Raw genomic sequence first — 9736 nt, 5'->3', positions numbered from 1 at the left:
AAAAAAAAAAAAAAACAACCCAAAGTCTAGAGCTATCTCCTTAGTAAGATGACACATAAACATCCTTTGTCTTTTAATTCCAATTTGAAGGTAAGAAACTGCTAGCAAAAGAATATGACTATTGTGTGCAAGTAGTTGTTTACCATGACTCATCTTTGGTGAATTAACTTATCTTTGTAATATAACTACATCCCTTTTCTATTCATCATAATGGGTATCTTGCATGAAAGTACTAAAAATATTACCAATAATTGTGTTTCAATGATAATCTTCTGTACAATCTCCATAATTCATGTTTTTATTGTTGTTACTAGGACAAATATCTAATTTCTACCCAAATTAATAGAATTTAAAGGGCACAAGGGCAACTTGTGAAGAAATACATAGTGATTAATAGAGGGAATAGGGGAACACTAAAAACATTATTGCTAGTTTTTTCCTCTTCCTTTTAGAGTCCAAATGAGTCACATTCAGAGGCTCTACAGTAAAAGACCTTGGAAAAGAAAAGAAGTCTGAATTCCATCAGAAGGTGTTGACCAGGGTGGCCCCACCCTCTCCTCAGCTTGTCTCTACTTCACTCAGGCTTCATTCTAATTCTAAGCCCTTGATCTCTCTTTTCTTGGAGCATTTACTATAGAAATCTTGTAATTGCAACATCTTTCCTCTTTGATATGTAAATCTTTTTAAAGCTACTTTAATAACCTAGAAATGCCATTTCTCTAGGACCTAAGTACCATCCTTTGGAAATGTAATCCTCAAGAAAGGTGAGCCTCCTGCTTCCTAGGTTCCTGGAAAGGTACTAGCCGGCTTCAGCCTCTGTATCTCCTGCCTTGAAGATATGAACAAGTTTCTTTCTTTTTTTTCCTCTTGGTAAGACCAATCAATAAACACGTGTAGCTTAACATTTTCAACCCTTGCTCTTAAGAACACCATCCTCTTGTGTTGTGGTGGAATACATCATCTTCTTTTCTTTCTCACATACTGAATAAAGGAACAATGTCTCACTTGCTTGTTTATGCAAATTTGTCAAGCTGGGTTTAAATCCAGGGAATATCATTTTTCACACACCTAATGAATAATGTATTTTTTATTATTTAGTAAACATGGAAGTTAGTTTCTCCTTAAGGAAAAATTATAGTTAAACACATATCCTAATAATACCAGTAAATAACTGACTTGAAAAAAGCAAGCATATCTGCAAAGTTAATCTGAGAATATTACTGAGTTATTTAAAAATGTGATATATATATATATATATATATGCTTTAATTAACCTGATATAATTATACAGGTCATTATTTGAACTTCTGATCCTTTAGGGCTCACACAAGTCACAATGTTTGAATTACAGGAAAATTGATGACTCTATCACTAGTGTTTAGAAGAATCATAAGCACTGTCTGTATCTAAGATGATTTAATCAGTAAGCCTTTTCAATGCTGAAATGTTTCTTTTAAATTGAGCTTTTGTTTAAAACAAAACAAAATTTCTCTTTAAGAAATAACAAAAAGGCAGTAAATATAATCACTGAAGTTGACAATAACTGAAACAGTAGCTTAAAGATTTTGTCCAAAGATTTGTTCTGCTGCTATATCTCCTATGTCACTTCAATGGAAAAGTGATTTTTTAAGAATTTTTTTTTTGTATAGATAATGTGCCACTTTTAGTCCTTAAACTCAAGGCCTGGGCACTGTTCCTGAGGTTTTCTGCCTCAAAGCTAGGGCTCTACCACTGTGCCACAGCTCCTCTTATGGCTTTTTTGGTACTTAAGTGGAGATAAGAGTCTCATTGACTTTCCTGTTCTTTCTGGTTTCAACCCTTATAGATCTCAGCCTCCTGAGTAGGATTACAGGCATAAGCCATGGGCTTATTATGTTACCAACATTCTAAATGAGTAAGATTGGTTTAAGATACAGGCAGTTAAGATGGCTTCAAAGAAGGTCACACTTTTACATGACTTTACAACAAATTTATTTGTTTATATGCATTCTTTTGGAGTACTCATTGCGGGAGTACTTAATAGAGTTATAAAATTGCGTTCCAAAAGCCTTCTATTGGTAACTGACAACTTTAAATCAATATATAAAATCATATTAATCTTGGAAATAACTAATCTGACAGATTTTCTGCCAGTTTTATTGACCCAACATGAAATTCCTTTCCAATTTCCATTGTTGTGCATTTTGTTCTTTACAGAGGGGCCCACTTCTGTTCTATAATTTAGTATTTTGCTTCCATTTGATGAATAACACTAATTTCATCAAAGCAATAAAACCTAGGTTTCACCAACATGAACCACTCCTATATCATAGCTTCAGGGATTAACATATTTCTTGAGTTGTAGCTCGATTTCAAAAATTTATAATTGAATGAATAATTCAGTGAGCCAATGAGATCTACAACTAGTCTCTTGGAGTTTTCTTAGCAGTGTCAGCTTTGAATTTTAGAGCCACTTTCATTAGATATGCAACAAGTGTCACCTAAGAAACAGAATTCTCCAGAACCAACATGAAAAGTCTATTGCTCTGTATGGTTGCTCTGTTGTCTTCACAAATCTTTGGATCTGGTATAGTCTACCCACAGCATTTAATGATATAAATGCACTATGGTTTATCTTTAGTCTTTTCTACCATCTTACTTTTTATTCACTGGAAATAGAGCCAAGCAAATCTAAATGTAGTCAAGGCCTAAGTTCTGTGGCATACAAGGCAGAATCTGGGCCTTGGATTTTTCATGCCTCATAACAGACGTCATGATCTGCTAGACTCTATAAATTCAAGATTATATTCAGCTCCACAAATTTGAAGGCCATGAAACTGTTCCCCACATTTGCATTGCTCTGAAAACAGGGTTTATATGTCACGTTCCTCAGACAGTCTTAGATTATTTGTGCAGTAACTTTCAGTTATCTTTTTCCAGAACAGCTCACATTTAATCAACACACATATTTTTCATCCAGTTCTAGGTCTTTTCTATTTATTTATTTAGTTGTTTATTTATTTATTTTGTGCCTGTCCTGGATTTGAATCAGTACCAAGGCACTGTCCCTGAACTTAAGTGATCAAGGACAGAGCTCTATCACTTGAGCTACAGCTCCACTTCTGGCTTATTTGTGGTTAATTGGAGATAAGAATCTGAGGTACTTTCCTACCCAGGTTTGTTTTGAACTACAATCATCAGATCTCAGATTCCTGATTAGCTGGGATTACAGGCATAAGCCTGTAACTTTAGGCTTTATATCTTTTTATTCCTTTAAAACCATAATTTTCTCTAGACTTTGCATAATCAAACAAGAACGTTATTCAAGGCTATTGCAATATTAGAGACAGTCTTGGCCTTTATGACCCACAATGAAGACATGAAGAAGTGGCATGAAGGAGCACAAACCATTTGTGTTTGTTAATTGGTTCTGCCAAAAGCAGAGTTAAGTTCCCACCACCTGACAGGTTTTCCATTCCAAACATAATATAAAAGCAGTGCATTTTATTTCTGTTATCAATACTTAGAGGTCAAATTTGTCAAAGTGGAACAAATCAACATGTTTTACTATCATTATTTGCTATTTATATTCTAAGATTTTTATGGACTTAATTTGAAAAGGTATCCTGATATCATCTTTATATAAAAATCAAAACAAATACAAGTCTTTGAATACTTTGAATATATATTTTTTATAATTCTGCATGTATTTCAAAAATTATTTTTATTGCACCCAGGTGCTAGTGATTCATGTCTCTAATCCTAGCTACTCAGTAGGTTGAGATCTGAAGATCAAGATTCAAAGCCAATCTGGCCTGGCAATAAAGTCCTTGAAATTCTTATCTCCAATTAACCACAGAAAAAGCCAAAAGTGGAGCTGTGGCTCAGATGGTATAGCAGTAGAGTTGAAAAAAAATAGCTCAGGGACAGTGCCCAGGCCTTGAGTTCAAGCCTTAGTACTGACACAAAAATTATTCGTATTACGTACTGAAAATTACAGTACAGACTATAAAAGTACAGATTTTAATAGAATGCGGAATGATTAAGTTAATATACTTGCTTTTTCAAATCCTTATTTTTTGTGATGAGAACAGAAGAAATTTATTCTCCGTGATGTTTAAATGTATAGTACATGTATATATGAATGTACTATAATATACATATACATGTATATGTATATTATAGTACATCTCTATATGTATGTTTGTATGTGTATATATATATATATATTAACTATACTGTACAAAAACAACCTTTTTACTTTTAATTTCTTATTTCTCCAACCTCTGGAAATCACAATACAATTCTTCTCCTAGTTCAATTATTTTGTTTTATTTTTTATTTTTTTATTGTGAAAATACTGTACAGATGGGTTACAATTACATGGGCAAGATGATGAGTACATTTCTTATCAAGCACTGTAGCCTCCTCCTTTGTAGTTCAATTATTTTAAATTCACAAACAAATGAAAGCTGCAACATTTGTTATTACATGTTTACTTAATTTTGTTACATGTGATGTTTTTTAATTTCATCCATGTTACAAATTCCTGAAGTATTCATACATGTTTACATACCCATACTACATATGTATATGTGTATATATATACATATGAATACCACATATACCTACATGTAACCTATATACATATGTACTATATATATATTTATATGCATACACACATACACATACACTACATTCTCCTAATTTCATTCATCTCTTGATGATATAACTCCTACTGGTCTAACGGAGTCACAGAAAGTAGAAAGGGGGCACTTGTACATTCCCCTCTTTACCACTACAAGGTTAATATATAACTACAGTTAGTTTCTCAATAAATAAAAAGAGAGAGAATATTCAGATTAAATCCTGAAGACATTATAGATTGTGAGGAAGACCAAAATTTAGTCTCTTGACAACTTCCCCACCAAGGAAGACTTTATAAACTGAACTGTCACTGGGAATAAAAAAAGAAAGAGACCTTGCAGCACAGCAGGGACATTGTCTATCCAGGCATTGACTGATAGACCACTGACTGTTGCACAGCCTTGCATATGATAATATGAAGAGTGCCATCTTTGTCAGGCAATGTCAAATTCTTGGAATGCATGTCGAGAATGGCTGGTACTAAAGATTCATGCACAGGCAGCACAAGTGAGTGTGGAGGACAGACTGCTTTCAGCAGCTCTACATCCTCCCCTGACTGCTCAGCTCTCCATCTCATTAGATCAGGGAAGTCATCTGCATGACACACGCACTTTACACTCAAAGGCCTTGTCTCTTCTCCAGAGGCGGCATCAAATAAATTGGCCCATCTCTATTCAAAGCTCAGTACTTGCCAGCAAGGGACAAGAACAAAGGAAGGCTGGTAGGACAGCTACAGAAAGTCTGTGGATTCTCGACACAAAATTGTTCAAATCCTAAGAGGAAAATAAATAAATCTACATTGTGTCCACCTACTTGTTCACTTATTTCTAAGTAACTAATTTGAATTCTTAAGATGTGGATTGAAGAAAACCAGAGTTCCATGGGCAGAAGAAAGCTCTCTGAATATTTAACTGCCTGTCACAATGCCTGGAGCACTTTCTATCGAGTTCAGTGATATGACCACTTACTGGGCATCCGTTCAGTCTCAGGTATTGCAACACATTACTTGTTTCCTCCTGGCAGGCTTTTGGGATAGATATTATTTGTACCTTCATTTATCAAATGAGAAAAATGAGGATCAAAGAAGAAAAGGCATTTGCACAGGATGGTCTAGCTGTGGAAGTGGGATTTGGGCTTGCATCTACCTTATTCTAATCCTAGATTTACCTGTGGTTCACAGTAACCTGAGCCATGGAACCATTAATAATATCAAACAGGTCAAGTGTCACTGATATCACTGAATTTTAGCATTCTAGCCTCTAACTATACAGTAAGTAAATTGACAATCTTAGCAAGTATTCCAATCTGTCCTTTATCAAAATACAGTGGCAGATGTGTTCACTGTCGTCAAATCAAATGAGCTTGGTGGTGTTTGTGTGTGTTAGCTTGAAGGCTGGGTCTTATGTTCTTGCGCAGCCTTTTGCTCACAGTTGGCCCTCTGCTACTTGAATCATGCCTCCAATTTGACTTTGGGCTGACTAATTGGAGAGAAGAGCTGCAACAATTTCTCTCCCTGGGCTGTCTTCAACCTGTGATCCATAGATCTCATCTCAGCATCCTGAGTAGCTAGAATTATAGAACATATATTATAGAATATACAGCCACTAGTGCCTGACTTCCACAGCAATTTCTAAGTCTCTTAGTTATCTACTGTTTCTTTTTCTAAACGTTAACTTTTACTTACTATGTTCAATTTCCTTTACTTTCCCTTCTCCCTTATTTTTACTACTAAACAGCAAATTTTCCTGTTGTAAATATATATTCCAATGTATTTCCTTTGTATTCACTCTTAACTTCTGCATTCAATTATTCAAAATGAACTTTTTAAAATAAACTTATTTGAATTGAGAAAATGTATTTTGTGGGATATAACTGATGTTTTAAACTGTATATACATTGTGGAATGATTCAGTCAAGCTAATTTTTAAGTCCTTCACTTTAACAATATGATTTAGTGATATAATGAGAATGTGAAAAACCTAGTATGAAATATGTAACACATTACCATTAAAAGTCCATTCTCATAGAAGCCTTGCACATGTACAACTGTATGACATGACCTTTCCTCCTTACTTCTAACTTCTCTCTGATCTTACTTTCATGAGGCTTTTTTAAAAATTTGTTTCCTCCTCTTTTTTAATCCTTTTCTTCTGTTTACTTTATACAAATGAATCCTACCAGCCAGGCAAAGCAGAGCATGTTTATAATCAATCTTAACTATGCTGGAGGTTGAGGTCTGGAGGATTAGAGTTTGAAGCCAATCCAGGCAGAAAAGTCTATCCAAATGAATCATCAGAAACCTGAGCTAGACACATGGCTCAAGTGGTAGACAATCTGCCATGGGAAAGTCGATGAAGTATGAGGTCCTCACTACAAACGTTCTCTCTCTGTCTCAAGTCTCATTCTCGATATGTCTCCTCTTAATTATATATGTGTCTACAAGCAAGGAGCCAGTATAAAATTGTACATGTATAACAACCAGATATATTTTCCTATTTGCAGTATAGAGTTCTCACATGCTGCATTTTCAACAAACCAGTATTGAGTAATTCTTATTACTGCATTACAGATACGAACACTGGGAATCAGAAGGAATAAGTCATGATTCAGAATATGTTAGAACTCATCACCTATTTTTGTATGACCATCCATTGATAACATGAGAATGTCTCAGGACCTTATTATCTGTGCTAAGATTGCACTAATGGTAAATAATTCCTATCTCCAAAATTCTGGGTATAAAAAATATATAGTTTTGAACTTTTTTCTTTTCTAATAAATTAAAGCATAAACTTGTCTAAAAATATTTTTCTCTATGTCTGAACATACATGGAATTTTGAATGGCAGGTATATTAAATTATTGGATGGTAGACATAATAAGTTATTTAATAGAGCTCAGAGTAAAATAAGACTAGGAGTACACACAAAGTACTTTTAAATTGTTTGCTATTTTATAAACAATTAGATATGGGAAAATGATTTATGTTCAGAGGTAAAATATTACACCTTATCCAATTAGAGCAGAGTATTTATTTTATTTAAGTTAGCATTATTTATTTCAAGTTCAATTAGATACTTGCAAGCCCCAGTAGATGGGATAGAGACATATACTAGATAACAAGGTTTATATTTATCTTCTAAAAGTAGAGGAATTGTAACTAGAATCATCCTGTTGGAAGAGCACACTGCTAATTGTGTGGTGAGATGGAAGATATAACAGTTTCTTTCTCATGGTAGTTTCAAAATGAGAATAATGAAATACAAGATTTTTAGTAATGGAGACCATAAATTACTAAAAATTCAAAGTATAAAAATGTTTCCCCTTGGGCTGGGAAGGTAGCTCAGTAGAACAGTGATTGCTTCTCATGCATGAGGCCCTGGGTTCAATTCCTCAGCACCACATAAACAAAAAAAAGCTGGAAGTGGCACTGTGGCTCCAGTGGTAGAGTGCTATCCTTGAGCTGAAGAGTTGAGGGATAGTGCCCAGGCCCAGAGTTCAGACCCCACGACTGACAAAAAACAAAAAAGTTTCCTCTTGTTATGCTAATAATTTTATCTAGTGAACGTAAAGAATGCTTTTAGGATAATTTCCTCTCTCTGATTCAATTCAACAAACCAACCGTGGGAACAGTATTAACTAGTACACAAATATACTACAGACTGGTCACAGTGGCTCATACCTGCAATCCCAATGACTTTGGGAAGTGAAGATAAGGAGGATCGCAGCCTGGCTTAAAAAAAAATTGAGATTTCCCCCATCTCAAAAAACAATAAAATGCTTGGCATAATGGTACACAGCTGTCATCCTAGCTCTCCAGGAGGCTTATGGGTAAGAGGATTTCAGTCCAGTGAAATAACTAAAGCAAAGAGGATTGGAGGCACAGTATGTGTGATAGAGCAACCGCCTAGCACATTTTAAACTGCCTTGAGTTTAAAAGTATATTACCGTCAAAACAAACAAATGAACCAAAAAACATATGGTCATTTAGAAATGTAATTTCAAAAGGTCCAGGAAATTTGAGGCATGATCATGTGATTACAGATTATAGAATGATATGAAGCTCATGATGGATAGAAGATAGACAATTAAAATAATAATAATAGTTATAATGGCCCACAGTAATCCTCCAGTAAAATATAGAGGTGAATTGTTTACTATCTTGAATCCAACTTCTCATTAACAGCCTTATGCGAAGATTGGAAATAGGGTATATGAAAAAGACCAAGGAAATGTTGGGGTTTGCTATGCAGTAGGATTCCATGTGCTCCCTGCTGATGGGGGCTGAAATCAGACTTTACCTCTTCATAGCAAGAAAGAGGTGCACAGTAAAAGATAATCTGAGACATCAACAAGCAAGAAAGGTTAAGGAGTGTGGTGATATGTAGAGGAAATGAGAGACAATGGAAGCTCTAAAAAATGTCAATCCTGTGGGATTTCCCTGGAGGAAAGCTGTTTAATTTACCTCATTGCTGAAAGACTTCAGACATGTGGTAAGTGGCTACTAACCAGTTAATAAGCATCCGTGTATTTCTGTATGTTGCTTTAAGAATAGTCTTTGTTTAGCATCATTTTATATGCTACTGATAGCTATTGAGCTATTCTGCTCTTCTGCTAAGATTATCCTAGATGTATATATTAATCATTTCAAATAAAGGAAACCATGGGACCTATGTTTTATGTTTCATTGGGTCTGGATGATACTAAGTGAAATGAACTCCCAGACATGGACACAAGAGGTTTTCTTTGTTGTTGCTGTTTTTAATGTATTATGTGATCTATTGTTTCTTTTGTGTGTTATTCCCCCTATGGTTCGTCCCCTTCTGTCACTGTATTTGATTTTAGTACCCTGGGTATTGTATATATGTTTATCTGAATTAGGGAAGGGAAGGGGAACAACAAAATGGTGAGACAAGGGACAAGGGGAAACAATACAACAGTGATACTGATAAGAAAATATGTTTGAAATGGTCTGTACAACTTGGGGGGGTGGATAAGAGGGGAGGGAAAGTATGAAAAAATGACAGAAGGGGTAACAAGTTCAACATTACCTTACTTATGTAACTGTAACTACTATGTACATCACCTTGGCAATAAAAAGAATACTCTTT

Source organism: Dipodomys ordii, unplaced genomic scaffold, assembly GCF_000151885.1.
Source record: "Dipodomys ordii isolate 6190 unplaced genomic scaffold, Dord_2.0 Scaffold3, whole genome shotgun sequence".
Lineage (NCBI taxonomy): Eukaryota > Metazoa > Chordata > Mammalia > Rodentia > Heteromyidae > Dipodomys > Dipodomys ordii.
Note: the sequence above shows the minus strand (reverse complement) of the source record.